The sequence below is a fragment of the Canis aureus genome, chromosome 14, assembly GCF_053574225.1.
Source record: "Canis aureus isolate CA01 chromosome 14, VMU_Caureus_v.1.0, whole genome shotgun sequence".
Classification (NCBI taxonomy): Eukaryota; Metazoa; Chordata; class Mammalia; order Carnivora; family Canidae; genus Canis; species Canis aureus.
The window spans coordinates 16,743,841-16,767,828 of NC_135624.1; the positions used below are offsets into that span (position 1 = coordinate 16,743,841).

A 23,988-nucleotide genomic window follows, 5' to 3' on the forward strand; every position below is an offset into this window, starting at 1 on the left:
AGTCTCATTGCTCTTTTTTTTTTTTTTTTTTTTTTTTTTAAGATTTTATTTATTCATGAGAGACACACACACAGAGGCAGAGACACAGGCAGAGGGAGAAGCAGGCTCCATGCAGGGAGCCCGATGTGGGACTGGATCCCGGGTCTCCAGGATCAGGCCCTGGGCTGAAGGCGGCACCAAACCGCTGAGCCACCAGGGCTGCCCTTCATTGCTCTTTTATTAATTTCCTTCTACAAATAAACACAAGTTCTATGTAATCACCAATTTTTTTTAAATTTTTTAATCTGCTGCTTCTTTAAGTTTCTGTCTTGAGCATTTCACCAACATCTTAAAATTTTTCATAAATTTATAACTCAAATGACTTATCACTTACTTACCTAGCCCCTTTCAATCTGAACTATGACTGCACTACTCCACTGAATGTACTTTCTTTGAAATAACCAGAGGAATAGGAGAATAGCAGAATTGATCCCCAAGCATTTTTTTCTCAGTATTTATTCCCCACAAACCATTTTCAGAATTTGGTTCTCTCAAGGTAATCTTTCTTGAAATCTTTTTTTTTTTTCTTTTCTTTTCTTTTCTTCCAGTGATACCAGTGTTCTGACTCCTTTCATTCTCTCATTTCAGTTTACCTGTCCTCTTTGGTATATTCTTTCCTATTTCCAAAAAAAAGAAGAAAGAAAGAAAGAAAGAAAGAAAGAAAGAAAGAAAGAAAGAAAGAAAGATATACAAGTTATTCATTTTCATCCTCATTCTATTCTAACTGTACATTTTTCTTAACTATTTTCAGTCCTCACAACATTCCCCTATTACTTCTATCATCTAAATATCCCTAGTCACTTTGTTTCTTTTAATTGCAATCCTTCTATTTTAATCACCAATGGGAAAATCCTATATTCGTGTTTGCTAAATTATGTTCTCTAGACATATATTACAGAAAATATGCTGGCAAAATTTTCTATAACCCAGAATTCACTCCTCTTACATAGCCATGTTACATATGCAATGTTAAAGGCATGGAGAAATCTTACAGAAGTAATCACTTATATCCAGTCATTCTAACAGTTGTTTCATTAGACCCCATCCCCCCTTATAAAAACCTATTAATTGATACTAGAAATTTGACTTCCCAGAAAATGAGTAAGGGACAGGCAGGGCTAGGTAGAGAGAGAGAGATGGGGGTATGTGATCAGGCTCACAGAAATCCCAAAAATGCTAAGGTGTAAGGAAACTAGAGATAAGGGAACAAGCCAGACCACCCTGCCCTAGGTGTGGGTGGGAGGGTGTCTTTTTTATGACAGTCATCTGTGACTAACAAAGAATACCCAGACCCTAAAAGAGGTAAATCATTAAAGATGTTATCACCAGCCCTTATTCAAACCAAGAAATCACAAGAATGATAAGGCCACAAGCTCCCTGTTCAGTTCTAAATAAAAGACTGACAGTGGGATCCCTGGGTGGCGCAGTGGTTTAGCGCCTGCCTTTGGCCCAGGGCACGATCCTGGAGACCCGGGATCGAATCCCACGTTGGGCTCCCGGTGCATGGAGCCTGCTTCTCCCTCTGCCTATGTCTCTACCTCTCTCTCTCTCTCTCTCTCTGTGACTATCATAAATAAATAAAAATTAAAAAAAAAAAAAAAAACTGACAGTGGAGGTCCAAGTTGGCAACCTTGTAGGGACCCCTTTCACTCCTGAGTGCTCTCTCTGCATCCTTGCTTAATAAACTTCTATTGCTTTACTCACTTTCCTTTGTGAGATTCATTCTTCTACTCTGTGAGACAAGAACCTAGCTCTGTCGCTTCAAAAACACACTACAGGGTGATATTTCATGTGAAGTCCCAAACTCAGCAAGTCCCAAACAGAATTCATCTGGACATGCCTACCCACTAGTGGCTCCATGAAGCTCCCAGTAACCTAATTTCAAAATAATGGAATTACCTTTTTTTTTCTGTTCCCAGTAGTCTCTACATTTAATCATTCAACAAAATTGGTAATTCTATTTTAAAAATGCTTTATACAGTTTCTGCTTTTCCCATTTCAATGAATACTAGCCTATATTGCAGATTCCCTTTATCTCTCAAACAAAATTTCAAGACATTTTTATTTAGTTTTCTCATTTTCCTGAATTTAAAGTATGATGTTGTTATTTTCCCATTTAAATTCTTCACTACTAAAATTACTTTAATAGAATCCTATGCATCTTTCATTTTGACACTGAAAATAAATACTTTAATACATGACTTTAATCCCTCAAATGAGACGGAATTCATTTTTTTGTGGAAGTATTTGCGACATTGGTATTTAAGACACTTCAAACCGTAAAATATTTTGGTTACCTTCATAGTTAATCTGTTTATTCAATAAAAATTTGTGGGTGTTCTGTATGTGGGTGACTTCATAAAATTTTATGGGAATATACAAAGATAAATAAATTAGTATTGGGCCATTGGTTTATGTCTGTGTTCTCACCAAGTCAGACTGGCTCTCTCATTACTCTGGGGGAACATTTACTCAATGGAAGCTACCTAAAAATTGAGAAAGGGTAAAATCTTATTTAACAGGATCCTTTCAATTAAATAAAACATAGCATATGTAAAAGACTGTGATTATAAACTGTATAAAACTTGAATTTAGTGTTGTGCCCAAGATTGTGAATCCAAGAAACCACCAAGGAGCCGATACCGATGCAAGCGCAGGAGGGTTTATTTGCAAGCTCAAGCTTTACCAGACACACAGGGACTTGGACCCCAAAGTGGGTTACAGCTGTTTTTTTTTTTTTTTTTTTTTTTATAGGCTGGTCTAGGGGATTTTCAGAAGGGGTGGAGGAATTTCTCAAGTTTGTTTACATTCTAATATGGGGCTTTCAAGGACATTGAGCTCTGTTCTCATTCTAATATGGGGCTTTCTGCCATGGGCTGGGCTCTGTTGTCTTTCTGATATGGTATTCTCTGCCGAGGACATTCTGCAGTTTTTCCTGTAAAGTTCAGCTCTTATTCACAGGGGCCTAAGATGCCTGTACTTGGGCTAATGCTAAACTTGAGGTGGAATGGCCTTGATTTTTCTTGGCCTCCACATTTAGATGTTTATGCAGGACATGTATGTTGCATTTATTGCTTCTGGGCTAAAGAATGATTTCACCACCTCCACTAACATATGCACAAATTCTTTTGCCTGATTAGAGTTCTCCTTCATTGTTCAACTTCCTTAACTCTCCTCAACTGGGGCTTAGTGATGGGTTTATAACACAATTGGATTAGGCTTCATGAGCTGAAATCATACAGTACAGATTCAAAAATGATACTTCTGAATGTTAGTCTTACTTAAAGTAAAAAATAATAATAAATCATTTTCCTACTCAGAAATGGTAAAAAATATTTTTACTCCAAGAATTGTGAAAATTAGATTGTGTCTTGCATATAATAAGTGCTCAATGAATTGTTAGTATTTAATTATCATTGAAAGGAGAGAGAAAGGTTCTTGTTTCACAGAGTGGAAGAATGAATCTATTGGACAAAAGAGAGTGAGTAAAGTGATAGAAGTTTATTAAGCAAGGATACAGAAAAAGCTCTCAAGGTCTGGACAGGGTTGCCTCTGGGGGCTTGTAGGGTTGGTCTTTTATTGAAAGCCAATCAGGTAATCTAAATTCTTTTAACATCTCTGTTGATATCACCAATGACTAAGAACTAGTGATAACACTTCTAATGGCTTACTTCCTTTTTAGAGTCTTTTTTTGGTAATTCTTTGTTCACAATTAGCTGTTATAACAAGACCCCACCTCTGACTCCTAGGACAGGTTGGTCTGGTTTGTTTCTTTATCTCTTGTTTTCTTTCACCTCCATGTTTTTGGGGATTTTTGTGAATCTGATCCCATAGCCCCTTACCCATCTTTCCCTCATTAGCCCCATCTGTCCCTTACTCAGAATATCTCATGCTTTTCTCTCTCAAAGAGATATTAATTTTTGTTATTGTTATTAACTTCAGTATTTAGGCTGTAGTTCTGTTAGCCTACAAATTCCTTTAGGATAGTGGATTAGTTTTCCATTAATACTGTAACAAATTACCACAAACTTTTTGTCTAGAACAAGATAAATTTATTATTTATTAAATAATATATATTATTATTAAACTAATATAACAGTTCTGAAAGTCCGAATTTCAAAATTGGTTTTACCACAGTATAATCACAGTGTCTGCCGGACTATATTCATTATGGAGGCTCTAAAGAAAAATCTCCTTTTTGGGCTTCTAAAGGCCATCTACAATCCTTATCTTCAGAACCAGTAGATTATTTCCAAATTTCTCTTTCTGATGGTGACATCTTTGTCCCCTTTATAAAGATCTTTGTATAAATAAATAAAATCTTAAAAAAAAAAAAAACCTTAATTACATTGGAAACATCTGGATAATCCAGCATGATTTTATCTGAAATCCTTAATTTTAATTATTTCTGCAAAATTCCTTTTGCTGTGTAAGATATTTCCAGATTTCAGAGATTAATAAGTGGACCTCTTTGGGGACCATTATTCTGCCCACTGTAGGCAGGGTATATAGATTTTGTCTTATCCTGGTTTATCTTCTGCAGTGTTTAGTGTCTGTCTTCTGCATATGAGGGGTAAAATAAATGTCTGTTGAATAAATGAATTAGTAATGGAAGAATAAATAAGTGAATAATAGAAAAATCTTAAAAATACCTGGATTTCCTAATCTCTGGTTTATACTACTTAATTATTTAAACCAGAACTTCCTGCACTCCACTAGAGTAGCAACTAACTCATGGAAGATTGAGGTTTTCTATTTACTCTAAAAAGGCTTACCTACCTTTTATAATTCAGCTTGAGACCCAGCTCTAACAAGAGGTGTGCTTTCAGGACAACCTTCCATCATTTCCTAAATTGACTTTCATACATTGATATACTGTGGTTACAACAGCAGGAATGTTTTGGATGAATGACATATGTCAGGTGTGTTTGTTTGAGGACTACGAAGGCTGAACTTCGCATCATGAGCTGTGATAGTGTTTAGAATGTTCTAAGGTGTGATTTTAACTTGAACATCATTTTCCTTTGAAGAAAGTCAGAAGTTTTTCTGTTATCTAAAAAAAAAAAAAAAAAAGACATTTTTATTTAAATTCATGAAAGCTTAATAGAAATAGAATATATTTGGTAAGTTTATCAGTATAGGTGCCAGTTACTTATATGGATTGTACTGTTCATTATATGTCAAAACCCTGCTTTAAGCTACAGTGAAAAAGCTTTGCATTTAGTTACAAACTGCTCAGAGATGTGATTTGATATTAAGTTTTTAAGTTTTCTTCAAAGCTCAGTGGAATTTAGCTCATCCATTTAAACTTTAATCACGGCAAAGTAGTACATAGATAATGAATTATTGCTTCAAAATAGAGTCATGAAATGACATGAAAAATGTTCATATCTTGATGGAAATATGAGCATTTACAAGGTTATGTTTAATTCACTTCATGTCTTGCAGCATCAGTAGTTTTCTGTGCTATGATTCTGTATTTATTTGCATCGCACACTCTTCATACTGAAGATTGGTGTCTCAATCAGTTCACACTGCTGCAGACAGAAAATTCTGGTTATGACATTCTTGTCCTCTATGTTCATTTTATAGATAAGTTTCAAATTTAAAAATTTTATAATCCAGCTACATGTGTTTAAAAACAAATCATAGTATTTATTTTTATATTTCTTAATGGATTTCAACCAAGTAACAAATATTTTCAATGGAAGTTTTAGCAGTCTTCAAATCCATCTACAGAATGCTTTATTTGAAATGTAGACATTTTAGGAAAAAAATTATGATCACAAAATAAAAGTACTGATAGATGTAGGTACCACAGCAAATGTTGTTTTGTTTCTTTAGTTAATAACCTACCAAGAAGAGTAATGTAAATGCCGAGAATACTGTTAAGCAGACCCAGGGGCTAATTTTTACTTAAATTCCCAAAACAAAAGGGAAAAGGTCTATTGAGAAACTGTGGAAAGTATCCTTAGGTGAGACATTCTGGGGAGACTAGTTCTTATACAGGACAGAAAGAAAAAAAACTGCAAATCTAACAACAAAAAAAGTTTTTTATTCAGTTCAAATGGAACTCAGTTGAGTGACCAAAGCTACAGTTTTCTCAACATAGTCCCAATTTATACCTGTTGCCTCATGTAATTACATGTAATTACTATTAATAGCCCCTCCTGATACTCTCAAAAGTGTCCCAGTTCAGGTGATAAATTACATGATCACATAAAACTTACAGGCCTAATGCTTTAGATCCTAAAGGACCTTTCACTATTGAGAAGAAATTGCTCCCTAAAATAAAAAAGATTGCTAGAATTTGAGCAACTTTTTCTATTCTATTGGACTACAAGTCATAAAGTTTGAAGACCAATCTTTGAAAACTGATCTATTTGATGTGTATATTGCTTGGTCTAGTTTGTGATAGTTTCATTAAACTGATGTAATTTTCTTTGGCAGAAAAGTGATTGTATCTAATTTCAGAGCCAAATCTCTTGAGAACTCTAAGCTAACAATTGCAATATGAGAAGCTTATCAACTATTTAAATTTTACGTTAAGGATTTGTTGCACTTAATGGAATTTTTTTCAAGGATTCAAAATTCTAGAGGAAAATGAAATAGACATTTGCTTATAAATTACTGTTCTGAGGAAACATTACAAACTCCAATGTTTACGTACCAATGTTTGCTTACCATTAGTGTTTCTGGCTTATTGTACTTATTTTCACTTTATAAGGTGTAGTACTTTTTATGAAATGGCCTATTGAATTAATATTAAATAAATAATCAAGTTAAAACACATGAATCCACGGTTTCTGTTTTGTATCTGCAGTATATTTTAATAGTGCTATGACTCTGAGGAAAATAATGATTTTGCCTTATAGGAAATCATTGTGGCATCAAAAATAGCCATCATCATCATCATCATCATAGTTAATAGTACCAAAGTCCTGAGAGAACAGAAATGGCACTCAAAAGCAATTGTGTGCGATCTTTGAAGGACTGTGTACTTTGCCTTTCCTTTTACAGACTTGCCCCTTCTACTTCTGTGCACTTCACTGTTTTTATTTTTATATTTATTTATTTATTTATTTATTTATTTATTTATTCATTCATTCATTCATTCACTTTTTTGTATTGTACCTTATCTCTGAAAAGACTTTATGTTTTCAATAAATTTATATTTATATATTATGAAAATAGTAATTGATATTAATTAGCTCAGAGTATGCATGGTATTGCTCAATAGATTTTTATGTATTAATTTTTTTTTAATTTTTTTGTTTTTATTTATCTACGATAGTCACACACAGAGAGAGAGAGAGGCAGAGACACAGGCAGAGGGAGAAGCAGGCTCCATGCACCGGGAGCCCAATGTGGGATTCGATCCTGGATCTCCAGGATCACGCCCTGGGCCAAAGGCAGGCACCAAACCGCTGCGCCACCCAGGGATCCCTATGTATTAATTTTTATATGTATTAACCAGCCCACATATCCTTGATTTTTAGGTTAAGAACAATTCAGACAGAGACATATTAAAATAAAATGTTGAAATATACCCCATCAGTAATTATGGGATATGGCATTAAAACACATTCACTCTGGCTACAGAAATATTCTCTTTAGCACAGTATATTGTCTTTGTGAATTATAGTTATGTATTACTATCCTAATACTATATTGTGCATATATATTTTATCTTGCCAAAAAAAAAATATTTTATCTTGCCAAATATATCAATTGTAAAAGAAACAAGAAGAATAAATATAAATATGTAATTTTTCCTTTTATTTATTTTATCTTCCTCACTTTCAAATTTCCTTTCTCTGCAACCAGCTGATGTAAGCTCACATGTTTGTGTAGGTCTTAGCCTATCAGTAAAAAATGTTGTGATTGGATGCCCTTGGTTCTTATTATGTTTCCAAGACATCCTCCAGGAATAACCATCAGGAAACTGTGAAAAAATAAAGATTTATTACTTACAAGACCTGGAAATTACATAGAATACGTGAGGCCACACAGGGAGGTATGGGATAGAGAGATAGAGAGTGCACACACAGGCCCGGGGTCCTGCTTTTATTGAAGTCAAGGGTAGGGGTCTAGAGTTTTAGGGTCTCTCTCTTTTTGATAGATTTAAAACATATAAGGGGGGAAATTTGGAGCATAGGAAGAGAAAAAAATAAGTGGCCTAAATGCTCAGTTGTTGAAATCCCTGATGATGTCTAAAACAAAGGAGCTAGATAGGGTGAGTTGGCCTGGCTCTCTCTCTAGAGAGACTGGCAATGTGTTTATTGGAGATAGCCATCTTTGAAGTGGATGCCTCTGGCAATCAAATCTTCAGTCAAGCTCTTCCATTAGAAGAAGAAAAAAAAAGTATCATGGTATACACTACACAATTGGTGGAACTCTATATCCCTTTAGCAGGTAGGTTGGAAATTTTTAACGTGACTTACTGAGGCTTATTTTAGGTTGGGAACGAGCTAGCTTTTAACTGTTGTTGCTAGGGTAAGTTTTTTTTTTTTTTTTTTTTTTTTTTTAAGATTTTATTTATTTATTCCTGGGAGATACACACACATAGAGGCAGAGACATAGCCAGAGGGAGAAGCAGGCTCTCCAGGGGTACCCTGATGTGGGACTCGATTCAAGACCCCTGGGATCAGGACCTAAGCCAAAGACAGATGCTCAATCACTGAACCACCCAGAGACCCTGGGGTAAGGGTTTTTATTTATCTATTTTTTAAAGATTTTATTTATTTATTCATGAGAGAAACAGAGAGAGGCAGAGACACAGACAAAAGGAGAAGCAGGCTCCTTGTAGGGAACCCAAATTGGGACTTAATCCCAGGATCTGGGATCCCACACTGAGGGGAAGGCAGATGCTCAACAGCTGCTCAAAGGGAGAAGCAGGCTCCTTGTAGGGAACCCAAATTGGGACTTAATCCCAGGATCTGGGATCCCACACTGAGGGGAAGGCAGATGCTGAGCCACCCAGGTTTCCCTAGGGTAAGGGTTTTTAATCCCAAGAAAACACACCATTTTGTTACTTGAGATTGTAGTTTTAAGGGCTTTGTCTGTATTATAACAGTTTCTCAACTTTGGCCCTATTGACTTTTAGTTCTGGATAATTCATTGTTGTGGGGGCTTTTCTGTGCATTGTAACACACCTGGCCTCTAACCTCTAGATGCTACTAGTACCTTCCCTCCAGTTGTGACAGTCATAAATATCTCTAGATATTACTGTGTCCCTTGGAAGTCAAAATTGCCATCAACTGAAGACCCTGATTTATAGTTGATGGCTGTTTCTTATAACTGTGAAGTATATATGTGCTTCAAGGTGTTGGTGAAAGTAAAAGTAGAGATTAGGTGTGGTTTTGTTGGAATTTATCCTGCTTAGTGTTCTTTGATCTTCTTGGATCTGTGGTTTGGTGTCTGATATTAATTTGAGGGAAATTCTCAGTCATTACTGCTTCATATATTTCTTGTGTTCCTTTCCCTCTTCTCCTTCCAGTATCCCCATTAAACCCATGTTTTTTTGTTTTGTTTTGTTTTTATTTATGATAGTCACAGAGAGAGAGAGAGAGAGAGAGAGAGAGAGAGAGGCAGAGACACAGGCAGAGGGAGAAGCAGGCTCCATGCACCGGGAGCCTGACGTGGGACTCGATCCCGGGTCTCCAGGATCACGCCCTGGGCCAAAGGCAGGCGCCAAACTGCTGTGCCACCCAGGGATCCCCTAAACCCATGTTTCATCTTCTGTAGTTATGCCATAGTTCTTGGATATGTTTTTCCTTTTTTTTTTTTTCAGAATTTTTCTTTTTGCTTTTCTGTTTTGAAAGTTTCTATTGTCATTCCCAAGCTGAGAGATTCTTTCTTCACTTGTGTGCAGTCTGCTAATGATTCTATCAAAGGTATTCATCATTTCTATTACAGTGTTTTTGTTCCATAGCATTTATTTTTTATTCTTAGAATTCTCTCTACTTACATCATCTATCCATTGTTGAATGTTGTCTACTTTTCTGATTAGAGCCCTTTGCATATTGATCATAGTTGTTTTAAATTTCTGGTCTGATAATTCCAACCTCCATGCCATATCTGAGTCTTATTCTGATATCTCTTCAAACTGTTTTGTTGTTGTTGTTGTTGTTGGTTAGTGTGCCTTGTAGTTTTCTGTTTTGTTTGTTTTCTTTTTTTAACTGCTATTCAGATATGATATACTAGGTAAAAGGTACTGTGGTAGATAGGACTTTGGTGATATGGTGGTAAAGTGTTGGGGAAGAGACATGTTTTATACTTCCATGGGCAGGTCTCAGGTTTTTTCTTTTTTAATTTTTATTTTATTTTATTTTTTTAATTTTTATTTATTTATGACACACACACACACACACACACACACAGAGAGAGAGAGAGAGAAAGAGAGGCAGAGACATAGGCAGAGGGAGAAGCAGGCTCCATGCACCGGGAGCCCGACGTGGGATTCGATCCCGGGTCTCCAGGATCACGCCCTGAGCCAAAGGCAGGCGCTAAACCGCTGCGCCACCCAGGGATCCCAGGTCTCAGTTTTTTAGTGAGACTGTGCTCCTAAGATGTGGATTTCATAAGTGCTTCTCATTCCTCATTTCCAACTCCTGCCTCACATGGGACAGGTTGGCTAGAAAGGGCCGGAGTTGGGTATTCCCCTTTGCCCAGGTCAGTTAGGTTCAGATAAAACCCCAGTAGGTTAGGTTTGGTAAAATACTTTCTCTTAAGGGTAGGCCTTAATAAAAAAACAAAAACAAAAAACAAAACAACAACAACAACAACAACAACAAAAACAGAATGCTCTGGCATATTTTTATTTTTTCCTCTCCCTGCTGGAAGACATCAGGCACTTTTTTTCAAAGAGTCACTGTGTGAAACTGGTAGAACCCCACAGACTAAAAATCATAAAAGTATTGAAGTCCCCTATGATTTGGCCCCACTGGAGTATTTAACTCCCACTCTTCCACCCAGCCTTTAGCAATTCATCAGTTACAGTTCAGGTTTTCCTATCCCAGCACTGGTTCCTGTGCTCTTGGGTCTCCTCTCTTATAAGTTATGATTCTCTTTATCCAGCTGTCTCTTCAATTATTGGGACAGTGGTTTGCCCTTTCACCTCACTTCTCTGACAGATCTAAGAAGAGTTATTGATTTTTTTTAGTTTGTTCAGATTTTTACTTGTTCTTAGAATGAAGTGATGACTTCCAAGCCTCTTACATGGTGGACTGGAAACCAGAAGTCTGGGAGCCACTTAACCAAGGGTAAATTTTATGACCTAAGCAGAGATGTTGCTATGCTTTGAAAATGGCCATAGCTGAATGGCAAGTGCACACAAGTGAAAGTAAGCAAGGCCCACGTGCTAATGTTGAAATGTAATCACACTTGGGGTGCATGTGTGTGCTGCAGCCTCAGCTGATGTAAAACTAAGACAGGTATTGAAGCTTTGTGTTGCTACAGAGTATTAATGACACCTTAACTCTTAATTCTTAGAGCCAGGCATATTTGGGTACTTTCAATAGCCTGGCTCAAATTAAATTCTACATTCAGGCTAAAGGAGGGAACTGCGAAGGGGTTAGATATCTTTGAATTCATACAGTTTATCCATAGACTGTCAGGAATCAGTCTCCATTCTTTGAGACCAAATTGGTTCTGGATTTTTTAATTACATAAGCTCTGACCAATGTTTAATTTTCGATGACTTAATTTGTGAGTTCACCCACAAAATATGGTAGAGTAGAATAAATATTAGTGATAGTTTGTATATTAAAATAATATGCTCTTTTTATGACCTGAAATAGAGAAACATCTTAAGGAAATTATTGCAAACTAATAAAGCAACATTAATGTTCTGTAAAGCAGCATTAATGTTCTGTATCTGGAGTACTTTGAATCTTGGTGTCAGATTTGCTTAATAATTGAGAAGAAACTGGATTGATTTGAGGAGAGTAGTTTAGTTTGATGATCAGGATGGAAACAGTACAGGAGTAAAAACAAAATCAAACAAGTCAGGATGATTGAATTGGAGAAAGAGAGGTGTTCTTAAAGGAAAAAGGTTGAGATCTTAGGGACAGATATAGAAATATCTGAGAGGGAAATGAGATCTTGAAGGTCAGGCTAAACTGATGAACACTGGCATATAATTGCTCTTAAAGAGGCCACAAAAATAAAGACATATTTTAAACGCAATTGAGAAATCGTGCCTGATACCCAAAGAAATATCACGGGGAAAAATAAAATATGCCAGAATAGACAGTAATGACTCCCCAAAGGGTCGTCAGAGTTCTGAAAGACATCTCTGAAAACTGAGGTTTGAGAATCCCTAATCAGAATCAGAAAACTACTGGTTAAAGATTATTACAAACATACTTAGAGGGATCCCTGGGTGGCGCAGCGGTTTGACGCCTGCCTTTGGCCCAAGGCGTGATCCTGGAGACCCGGGATCGAATCCCACATCGGGCTCCCGGTGCTTGGAGCCTGCTTCTCCCTCTGCCTGTGTCTCTGCCTCTCTCTCTCTCTCCATGTGACTATCATGAATAAATAAATTAAAAAAAAGAAAAAAATTTTTAAAAAAACAAACATACTTAGAGGTTGGAAACTCTAGACATATTAGAGAGAAGAAGGCCTGCAGACTAAACTATAGAAGTGGTAGGTGAAAATGATGAATTTAAGGAAGAATTTTTAGAATTTAGGAAAGTGCCTGTCACACAGAAGGTACTCAATAAATATTTGTTTAATGAATAAATGTAGTACTTATGACACTTGGAAATAAAATAATACAACTTCAGGGGCTCTACAGGAACCACACATTTCCAAAGAGGAAATTTCTAGCTCCTACCAGGCATAAATAACCCTTTAAGAGAGAATTAACAGATAAAGAGAATTTGGAGAATAGTTTTAAGATTTAAATTCAGGCTTTAAAACTTTAATTCACAAGGAGAAGAAGATTTCATTTTGGAATTAAATTTATTGTGTTTTTAACATGATTGCAAGGAAGTTTAATCTGGATTTTGCATTTCTCCCTAAAATGTAACAGGGAATTTGTGTTAAATTTGAAGGTATTTCTATATTTTGGCATAGGTTTTATTGTTGAAATGTATTTGCACATCTTATTACTGAAGTATCTTAATGTTACCTGACTTTGTTGAGTTTATTCTAATTAATAACAGAATGTTGAATAAAGCTGGACTCAATCTGGTATGAAAACAGAACAAAGGGTGGATTTTTAACTGTATCAAGTGATCGTACAGTTACTTTAATGAATATATTGTTTTGATTCATTTCAGTACCTTTGGGGGACAAAATCTAAACAAATACTGATGTCTTAGGATCATTTGGAGATGTTTGGAGAAGTGGACTTATGAAAAATAGACATAGTGCTACTCAGGTAAACTGCTAATCAGTTCGGTCAGGGGAAATGTCACACAGTTCTTTAACCGTAGTCTTCTTTGTTAAGCCTAATATGTCAAGGGAAAGGAAACAAAACAAAACAAAACAAGAAAGGATAGAGGAACCCTTTCTTCTTCCTGTTCCTGATAGTTTCTTCCTTAAAGTGTGCCCCAGGCCTCTCTCCGCTTTTAGTTATTCCTTCCAAAGGATGGATAGTAAACTACTCTGTTGTTAAATTTGAGAAAAATGATGGCATGTTTAGCTCAGCTTCTGCCATTTCTCTAGGAAGCTAACAAACCCACAAAGAGGTTAGGTCTTCTTTGCTCCCCCTCAGTGGAAGACTTCCCAAATCCAGCATGACAATGACTTGTTGGGTAATTTTGCCTCATTTAGCTGGAATGCCTATTCTGTGTTAAATGAAGCTACACCCTCCCCATTAATCTTCATTAATAACAAAGATGATAAGTAAGGGTAACCTTACTCTTTGTTATTCAGACCTAGATGGGGAAGAAGCTTGCTATTTATTGCCTTCCTCTTAATGAACAGAGAAAATATTTTTTTGCTGGTTATCTACTTGGGTAACTTCCACATTTTAAGACTTATGGTGGTAAGGGGTTGATTTCTTCATCTGGTCTGTCCTATATCATGTTCTCATAGAGCATCTGGGATCTTACTTGTTTGGCTGTCTGGTATAGGCTTTTAACTCCAAGTACTGCAAGCATGGCTAGTTCAATGGGCTGATGTCTCTAAGAGGACCAGTAGGCAGATTTGAAACAGGTTGCTTCAGTCCCTGCCATAATTATTTCACTGGCACTGAAAATCTAAGTGAAAGCTTTTCATTTAATGGCTATACAACTGTATAAGGAAATTACAACACAAGAGAGAAAAGGTTTAAATTTTTCACTTTCTCAAGTAATTCAGTGTATTCCTTTGTTAAGTCTTTCTTTCTGACATTCCTCAGAATCCCTTAAAGAAAGACCATATTTCTACACCTTAAAAAGAATATCAGTTCCTGAAACTATTTTCTTACCCTCTTGGGATGTCCTATTTCTGTGTCTTTTATTCTGCAGTATTATCCATTCTCTGGCCTTCAGGTAATGTAGTTCATGAGGAATTCATACTTCTCTACTAGAGGTCACTTGAATCCTTTGGTTGTCAAAATGACCAGGAAACAGTACTACTATTTTTGGTGGACTGGAGGATGCTATACCACAGTAAGAACAATTCCATCCAAATGTCAAAAGCAACCCATTAATTAAAATTGAGAAGGTTGTTTCCAGTTTTGGTTTTTATGGACAGTACTGTGATGATCATTGTTACCCATGTCTTTTCCTGCCAACTTGTACAGTAGTGAAATAACTGGGATATGGGATATGCCTTTGTGAGCTTTAGTAAACACTACCAAGTAATTTTCCCAAGTGACCGTAAAATTTATACTTCTGTGTGCAGTGTGTGAGTGTTCTAGTACCTATATAACCTTTCCACTTGGTATTTCAATCTTTTTTATTTATTTGTTTTTAGGTGTAACCATATTGTGGAGTATATAAAGCTATTCTGGCTTTAATTTATCTGATGACTTACTATGATTGAGAGAATTTTCACATGTTTTTGGGAATTTGCCCCAAATTCTTTTTTGAAATTCTGATTCAAAATTCTTCTCCCACTTTGTGTCCTGCTTTTCAACTCTTTAAATTTATCATTTACTGAAACAAAGTTTAAAAATTTACCAGTTTGTTTCTTAGATAAAAATATTTACTATTTCACATTTTTAAAATGAATTCAAAATATTTTCTGATCTCTTTTAACTTTCTGTTTGACTCATGGATATTTGAAAGTGAATCATTTAATTTCTATATCTTTGGGTAATTTTCATATATCCTTTATTTAGTGATTTCTAGCTTAATTCTGTTGTGATCAGAGAACATACATTTTTTAAATTAAAATGTTTTATGTATTTTCCCCAGCTTTTCTTAGGTATAATAATAAATAAAATTATATATATTAAAAGAATACAACATGATGATCTATTATGCATACATATTGTGAAATGATTATCACAATCAGGTTAATTAACATAGCCATCTCCCAACATAGTTTACCTTTTTTGTGTGTACGGACGTATGTAAGTCTGTATTGTGATGAGAATGCTTAGCATTCTCTTAGCAAATACTCTCTTAGCAGATTTTAACTATACAACACACTATTATTAATTATAGTCACCCTACTATACATTATCCCCAGGACTTATTCATCTTATGGCTAGAAGTTTATGTCCTTTGACCGGAAGCTCCCCATTTTCCCCATACCTAGCTCCTGATAACCACTAATCTACTTTCTGTTTGTTTTCTTGTTTGTTTGTTTTACTTTTTTTTTTGTTTGTTTGTTTACTTTCTGTTTCTATGAGTTTGATTTATTTTTAGATTCCACATATAAGCCAGAAAATATTTGTCTTTTTCTGTCTGGCTTTAGTGTTAACAAGATTTATCCATCTTGTGAATAAAATGATTTCCTTCCTTCTCATGATTGAATAATACTCTATATGTATATATATATTACATCTTCCTTATCTTTATATATCAGTGGGCACTTAGGTTGTTTCTGTATCTTAACTATTGTTAATAATTCTGCAATAAACACAGAAGTGTATATATCCCTTTGAAATACTGATTTTGTTTCATTTAGGTATACACTCAGAAGTGGGATTACTAGAACATACGAACTACCATTTTTAAGTTTTTGAGGAACCTCCATCGTTTTCTATGGCTATACCAATTTTCATCCCCACTAACAATTTATTAGGGGTCCCTTTTCCTCACATTCCCCACAACACTTGTCACTTCTTGTCTTTTTTGGTAAGTGCCATCCTAACAGCTATAAATTGATATCTAATCGTGCTTTTTTTTCTTTTAAATATTTTATTTATTTATTCATGAGAGAGAGAGAGAGAGAGAGAGAGAGGCAGAGTCACAGGCAGAGGGAGAAGAAGGCTCCATGTAGGGAGCCTGATGTGGGACTCAATCCCAGGACTCTAGGATCATGCCCTGGGCTGAAGGCAGGTGCTAAAGTGCTGAGCCACCCAGGGATCCCCTCTAATTGTGCTTTTGATTTGCACATCCCTGTGGGAAATGATACTGAGCAACTTTTCATGGAGTTGGCCATTTATATGCCTTCTTTGGAAAATTATATGTTCAGTACGTGGCTCATTTTTTAAGCAAATTAAGTACTTTATATTTATTTATTTTTTTGCTATGTATTCTTTATATGTTTTGATCTTAACCCCTTATCAGATATGTGGTTTGTGAATATTTTATCCCATTCTGTAAGTTGCTTTTTCATTTTATTAATTGTTTCCTTCGTCACACAGAAGCTTTTTAGTTTAGGGGCAACTGGGTAGCTCAGTAATTGAGCATCTGCCTTTGGCTCAGGTTGTGATCCTAGGGTTCTGGGATCAAGTACCACATTGAGCTCCCCAATGGGAGCTTGTTTCTCCCTCTGCCTATGTCTCTGCCTCTCTCTGTGTGTCTCTCATGAGTAAATAAATGAAAAAATCTTTTTTTTTAAATGAAGCTTTTTAGTTTAATCTAGGTCCACTTGTTTATTTTTGCTTTTGTTGCCTGTGCTTTTGGTGTTACATACAAAACATCTTTGCCAAGACTGACATTAAGGAGTTTTTCCCCTATGTTTGGTTCCCTCTACTAGGAATTTTATGGTTTTAAGTCTTACATTTGCTTATTCAATCCCTTTGAGCTAGTTTTTGTGATTGGTGTATGACAGAGGTCTGATTTCATTTTTTTGCATGGGGATATCCAGTTTTCCCAACATCACTTATAGAAGAGACTATCCCGTACACATTGTATATTCTTGACACTTGTCAAAGATTAGTTGTCCAAATATGTGTGGATTTATTTCTGAGCACTTATTCTGTCTTATTGGTCTATGTGTCTTTTGTTGTTGTTGCTTTATTTTGTTTTATCAGTACATACTGTTTTGATTGCTTTGTACTATGGCTTGAACTCAGGAAGTGTAACGGTTGTAGTTTTCTTCTTTCTCAAGATTGATTTGGCTATTCAGAGTCTTTTGTGCTTACACACAAATTTTGAGATGTTTTTTTCTATTTCCTTGAAAAATGCTATAGGGATTTTGATTGGGATTTCATTGAATCTGTAGATAACCTTTGGTAGTATTGCCATTTTAACAATATTAATTTTTCCAATCCATGAACACAGGATATTTTTTCATTTATTTATGAATTCTTCAAATTTTTTGTCAATATCTTATAAATTTCAGATATTTCAACTCTTTGGTTAAATTTATTTCTATGTATTTTGTTGTTTTGATGCAATTATAAATGGGATTATTTTCTTAATTTCTATTTGTGATGGTTCTTTGTTATGGTAGAGATGAAACTAATTTTTGCATATTGATTTTCTGTTCTGCAAGTTTACTAAATCTGTTGATTAATTCTAGCAGTTTTTGGTGGGATTTTTAGAATTTTCTACAGGTGAGATCGTATCATCTGAAAACATATTTATAATTTTTCCTTTCCAATTTGGGTGGCTTTAATTTCTATTTCTTGCTTAATTTCTCTGACTATAGAACCTCTAAAATTATGTTGAAGTAGAAGTGGTGAGAGTGAGCATCTTTTTCTTGCTTTTCATCTTAGCAGGAACACTTTCAGCTTTTCCCCATTGAGTATGATGTTAGCTGTGGGTTTAATATGTATGGCTTTTATTATTTTGATGTAAATTATTCCTAGCCCTAAATTGGTTGAGAGTTTTTATCATGAAAGTAGGCTGAATTTTGTCATGTGCTTTGTATGCAACTATTATGATGATCATATGGTTTTTATTCATCATCCTGTAATGTGGTGTGTGACATTCACTGATTTGTGTATGTTGAACTCTCCTTGCATCCCAAAGACAAATTCATGATGTATGACCTCTATAATGTGCTGTTGAACTCTGTATTCTGGTATTCTGTTGAGAGTTTTTGCATCTATGTTCATCAGGGTTATTGGCCTATAATTTTCTTTTCTTGCTGTGTCTTTTTTTTTTTTTTCTTTTTGCTTTGGTATCAGAGTAATACTGGCCTTGTAAAATGAGTTTGGAAGTGCTTCCTTCTCTTAATGTTTTGGAAGAGTTTGAGAAGGATTAATATTAATTCTTCTTTAAATATTTGGTAGAAATCATTAGAGAGACCATGTAGTCCTGGCTTTTTTCTTTGTTGAGAGATTTTTGATTACTGATTCAATCTTCTATGTATTCTAGAATTTATAATTTCATTTATTGTATTATTCAGCCCCAGAATTTCTGTTTGATTTTTTTCTTATAATTTCATCTCTGTGTTAAACTTCTCATTTTATTTGTGTATTGTTTCTATATTTGGTTGAGTGATCTTTCAATGTTTTCTTATAACTCACTGAGATTCCTTAAAACCATTATTTTGAACTTTTTTTTAAAGATTTATTTATTTATTTGTTCATGATAGAGAGAGAGAGAGAGAGAGAGAGAGGCAGAGACACAGGCAGGCTCCATGCTGGGAGCCTGATGTGGGACTCAATCCCCGGACTCCAGGATCGCGCTCTGGGCCAAAGGCAGGCAGGCACTAAACAGCTGAGCCACCCAGGGATCCCCCTATTTTGAACTTTTAATCAGATAAATCGTAGATCTTTCTTGCTTTGTGGTAAGTTACTGGAAATTGTGTTCTGGTACTGTCATGTTTCCTTGATGTTTTGTGTTTCTTGAAGGCTTGTGTTGTTATCTTTATTTTAAAAAAGCAACAATCTCCTCCAGTCTTCACGAAGTAGCTTCTGGGAGAAGCTATTTTCACTTGTCAATTCTGATAGAAGTTCTGAGGCTATCTCAGACTTTTTCTGTGGATATGTCTGTTCCATACTTGTTCTGTCTTCGGGAAAGGAAGTAATTCTTAAGCTTGTATGCTTTCTCTTGATCCTTCAAAGTCAGACTGAGTGATGACAGCCTCCCAGTAGCTTTCTGTAAGGTGGTGCTGAATGTTCAACTTTGTTTTCTTTCTCCCAGTTGTACATAGTTAGGATAGCTTTCTGTGCATTCTCAGAGCTCATTAGGTATGAAGGCTAATACTGCTCTTCATAGGGTTATTCTTAGGGAGCCCATCACAGGGGGTGGGGATATGTAGGTGAGATTCCTGGATCAATGGCCTTAGGTGAGGCACTTCCAGCATCCTCTGGATAAGCTTCCCAATGGAGTAGATGAAGTGGTTTGTAGGACACATCCCTTTGATCAGTTCCAGGCTTTGGATAATGTGCTCCTAGTCCTTCCCTACTCCTCCTTTCTGCACAGTATTCTGGATAGGGTGAGAAAGAAGTGGTAGTAGTATCTCATACAGCTGAGAAAGACATCTCAGTTTCCCATATGCAAGATATCATGGGCCAAGTGGGTGTCTCTTGGTACTGAGCTTTGAGGTAGAATGATGTGGCTAAAGTGAAATTTTCTCTTACCCTCCTCAATGCATCCAATGTCAGAATTTTTTTTTTTTTTTTTTTTTGCCTTAAAAGCATGCTAGAATTCTCTACTTGACTCCCAAATTTCCACAAAAGTGCTCTCATCAGTGAGTGATTGTCAAAATTGGTGTTGTTTGAGGGAAAGGCAGTAGAAAACTTCTATTTCACCACCTTGTTGACATCAATCATTCCAATTTTTAAATCTTGTTTTATGGTTAGTATTTTCTGTATTGTTAACTGTATGCCTGCCCTGTGACCAATAGCTAATGTTCCTATTTATGTTCTAAAACCTCTAATTCTAACACATATCCAGAGATAAATACACATGTAAATATAAATGTACCTGGAATTTGTATGTGGAAGGACCACTATGTGGTCTTTATATAGAACTATTGATTGAAAAGGACTCTTGTTCAGTAGTGTCACTTTTGTGAGGATTAGATACATATATATGGACAATTTCTGGAATCTCTAATTTGTCCTGTTTTGCTGATGACTTTATATATCTTTATAAGAACATCATACCACCTTAATTATACTAAACTTCATAATAAGTTTTGATACATGACAATGTAAGTACTATAAAATTTTAAGCCAATTTAAAATTATTATAGCTATAATTTGTCTTTGGAATTTTTATATAAATTTTAGAATCAATATTTCCATTTAATAAACAAATAATAATTTAGTTGGCGTTGCATTGAACATATTGAAAGATTTAGGAGAAACTGACATCTTTACAATATTTAGATTCCTAATACATGAACATTTATACCCCCCTTAATAGTTCCCCATGTTTAGTATAAAGATCTTCATTTATTTCTTCTTTGACTATTTCCATTGTGTTAGGCAGTATAACAATCCTGCAAAGAAATTCCACATATCCTAATTCCTGAAACCTGTAGATATGTTATCCTACATAGCAAAAAGGGACTTATGATTAGGTTAAGCATTTTGAGAGGGGAGGAGATTATCCCAAATTAGTGAGTGGAGACAATGTAATCATAATGATCCTTAGGAGGAAGATAAGAAGATAAGAGGGTCCTGCCAGAGAAAGAAGTATGACAAAAGAAGAAGGGGCTGGAGTGATGTGGGGCAATAAGCCTAATAATATGGTCAGCCTCTAGAAGCTGGAAAAGTCAAAGAAACAATTCTCCTCTGGAGCTTCCAGAAGAAATGTAGCCATGCTGACTTACTTTGTAATCTTTGTAATGATAATTTACAGAATTACAGAATTGTATGGTAGAAATATGTGTTCTACTAAGTTTGTGGAAAATTGTTATGGCAGCAATAGGAAACTAATATGATTATAATATTTATTATAAATGTCTTGAACATCTTTCACTAGTATATTTCTGAATATTCATATTTTTGATGCAGTTGTAAATGGTGTTCATGTCATTTTCTAAATACCCTTTTCTGAAAGTAAAATAGAAATGGAAATTATTTTAGTATATTTATCTTATTTCTAGTGACCTTAAATTTATTATAAATTTTGATATATTATTCTGATTTTCTTTTGAGGTTTCTACTTATACAATTATATTTCTTACAAATAACAGCATTTTTATTTTTTCCTTTCGTATACTTATTATTTCTCTTATGGTGTAATTTAAAAACTGAATTGGCATGGTATACTAGTAGGAGAGAATACATAGGCAAACATAATAGGTCAGGCTTTTGAGAGATACAGGACAAATAGTTACAGATATTATGGAATTAAAATTTTCTTCTGGGTATATTTAATACATTAGAAAATACAAAGAAAAACTGGAGTTGATTAGCCACCTAAGTGTGAAAAAGTTAGTGGGTCGTTTTGGATGCATTATAAAGAGATTCCCATGCCTTATACTTAGAGGATAGAAAAATCTGGAGACAAGCCTAGTACAAAATTATGAGTAGAATACTTTTCAACAGATGATCTGAGGAAGATATGCAAAAGAATGAAGCCTTACCATAACTTGCATTGGTTTAAGAAAAGAATTCTTAATAGAATTCAAAGCATAATTCATAAAAGGAGGGAATCCCTGGCTCAGCGGTTTAGCCCCTGCCTTCGGTCCAGGGTATGATCCTGGTGACCTGGGATCGAGTCCCACATTGGGCTCCCTGCATGGAGCCTGCTTCTCCCTCTGCCTGTGTCTCTGCCTCTCTCTCTCTCTGCGTCTCTCATGAATAAATAAATAAAAACTTTAAAAAAAATCATAAAAGGAATGGAAGGTATTCTTATCAATAGGGATGGACAAGAACACATTAACTGATAGTTAGTCCCTTCCCTTTACTTGAGGCCTTGTTAAATTATTAACAAGTATTACTCCAGCAAAATAGGGTGCCTGGGTGGCTCAGTCGGTTAAGTGTTTGCCTTGGGCTCTGTTATGATCTCAGGTTTTGGGATTAATTCCTGCAATGAACTTCCTGCTCAGTGGGGAACCTGCTTCTCTCTCCCCACCCACCCGTGCCTGCCACTCCTCCTGCTTGTGCTCTCTCTGTCAAATAAATAAACAAAGTCTTTTAAAAAATACTCCAGCAAAGACATCATGTATAGCATAATAGCTTCAATTGCTGCTAGTACTTCCCACTCTTACCTAACACAATCTGTTTGGTTCTTTAAGGGAGAGGGGAGAACTGTTTGGTTCTTTACAGGGACCTGAACCTGCATATTTTTTTTATGTCTATAAGGCTGATACTAATTTCTGTCATTACCCTCTGGAAGCAATGTGTATGCATGTTTGTGTTAGGGTGTTGTATTTGTATTTACTATCATGTTCGGATATGGCATATGAGCAAATTTAGAGAAATTATTCAACAATTATATTAGCAACAGGGAAACCTTAAGCAACACATTTTCATTGACAAAAACATATAAAGAAAACAACAACAGCCAAAAAATTTTAGCCAGTGATCCATGTTATGAAATGTATTGACGTAAGCCTAAGAAAAAACAAACTTATCTAATTTTTTTCAAGGAGAATGATCATCAGAGTAAGAAAGTACAGAATATTTTGATATTAAAAAGTAATGTGGGATCCCTGGGTGGTACAGCGGTTTAGTGCCTGCCTTTGGCACAGGGTGCGATCCTGGAGACCCGGGATCGAATCCCACATCGGGCTCCTGGTGCATGGAGCCTGCTTCTCCCTCTACCTGTATCTTTGCCTCTCTCTCTCTCTCTCTGTGTGACTATCATAAATAAATAAAAAATTAAAAAAAAAAAGTAATGTATGGTGTAGGTAAGATTATGGGAAAACAACTATTTAACACTTGTACCTGAGCCCTATCTCTGTCCTGTTTCCATCAGGCTATTAATTGTGTTACCATATGTTTATTGAATGCCTACTAATTCTATATTATTTTAAGTTTTTCCCCATGTACTTATTTACAACTCTCCGAAGTATAATTCCTAGGATATTGATTGTGAAACTTGAGACAGAAAATTAAAATAATGTGAATAACATGAACCTAAGTTTCTATTCCTAATTTCCTAGTCCTACCAAGTATCACCGAAAATTGATGAATCACAGTGATATAACCTAGTGATTCTTGGTGTAAGATGGGATATTTTGAGACATATTCTACCACTTATATTTATCTCTTTAGAAACTCTAGGGGGTTAGAAATGTTGAAAGACATGATTTTCTTAAAAGTAAATGAGGCAAATGCTTGAACTATAGAAAGTGAGTTTTGATAATGTTAAGACAATTTTGAAAAAAGAAAAAAAAATAAAAAGAAAATGTTGATAAAAAATTGAATATGAATAACTAAATATATATTTATACTATAAATGTGTATATTAATATCTACATCTACATCCATGCCAGTACCTATATCTGAACCTATCATCTCTACATGATATATGATATTTGATATGTAGTGTCAAATACTAACAAATACTATGAAAAATCATAAAACATACAGAAAGTAAGAAAAGGGACACGTTTTTTGAAACAGTCAATTAGGGAAAGCATCTATGGGATATTACATTTGAGTACACCTTGTACAGTGTGAAGAAGAAAGCCATGTCCCTAAGTAAGGGAAGAGCATTTTATGTAAGAAAATGAGGAGTGCAAAATTTCTGAAGAAAAACA

At 35.3% G+C, this 23,988-nt stretch overlaps 1 long non-coding RNA gene across 5 annotated transcripts in view; it reads left to right on the forward strand.

The window, feature by feature from the left end:
- LOC144282845 (uncharacterized) overlaps nucleotides 1-23,988 on the forward strand; it is a 124,295-nt gene that overhangs the window by 79,466 nt on the left and 20,841 nt on the right. For 2 of the 5 annotated variants that reach the window (XR_013351257.1, XR_013351258.1), the window contains one exon: nucleotides 7,334-7,732. The exons of the other annotated variants lie outside the window; for them this stretch is intronic. This is a non-coding gene — a long non-coding RNA (uncharacterized LOC144282845). Of the gene's footprint in view, nucleotides 1-7,333; nucleotides 7,733-23,988 lie in introns of those variants that run through there. 5 annotated transcript variants of the gene reach the window in all.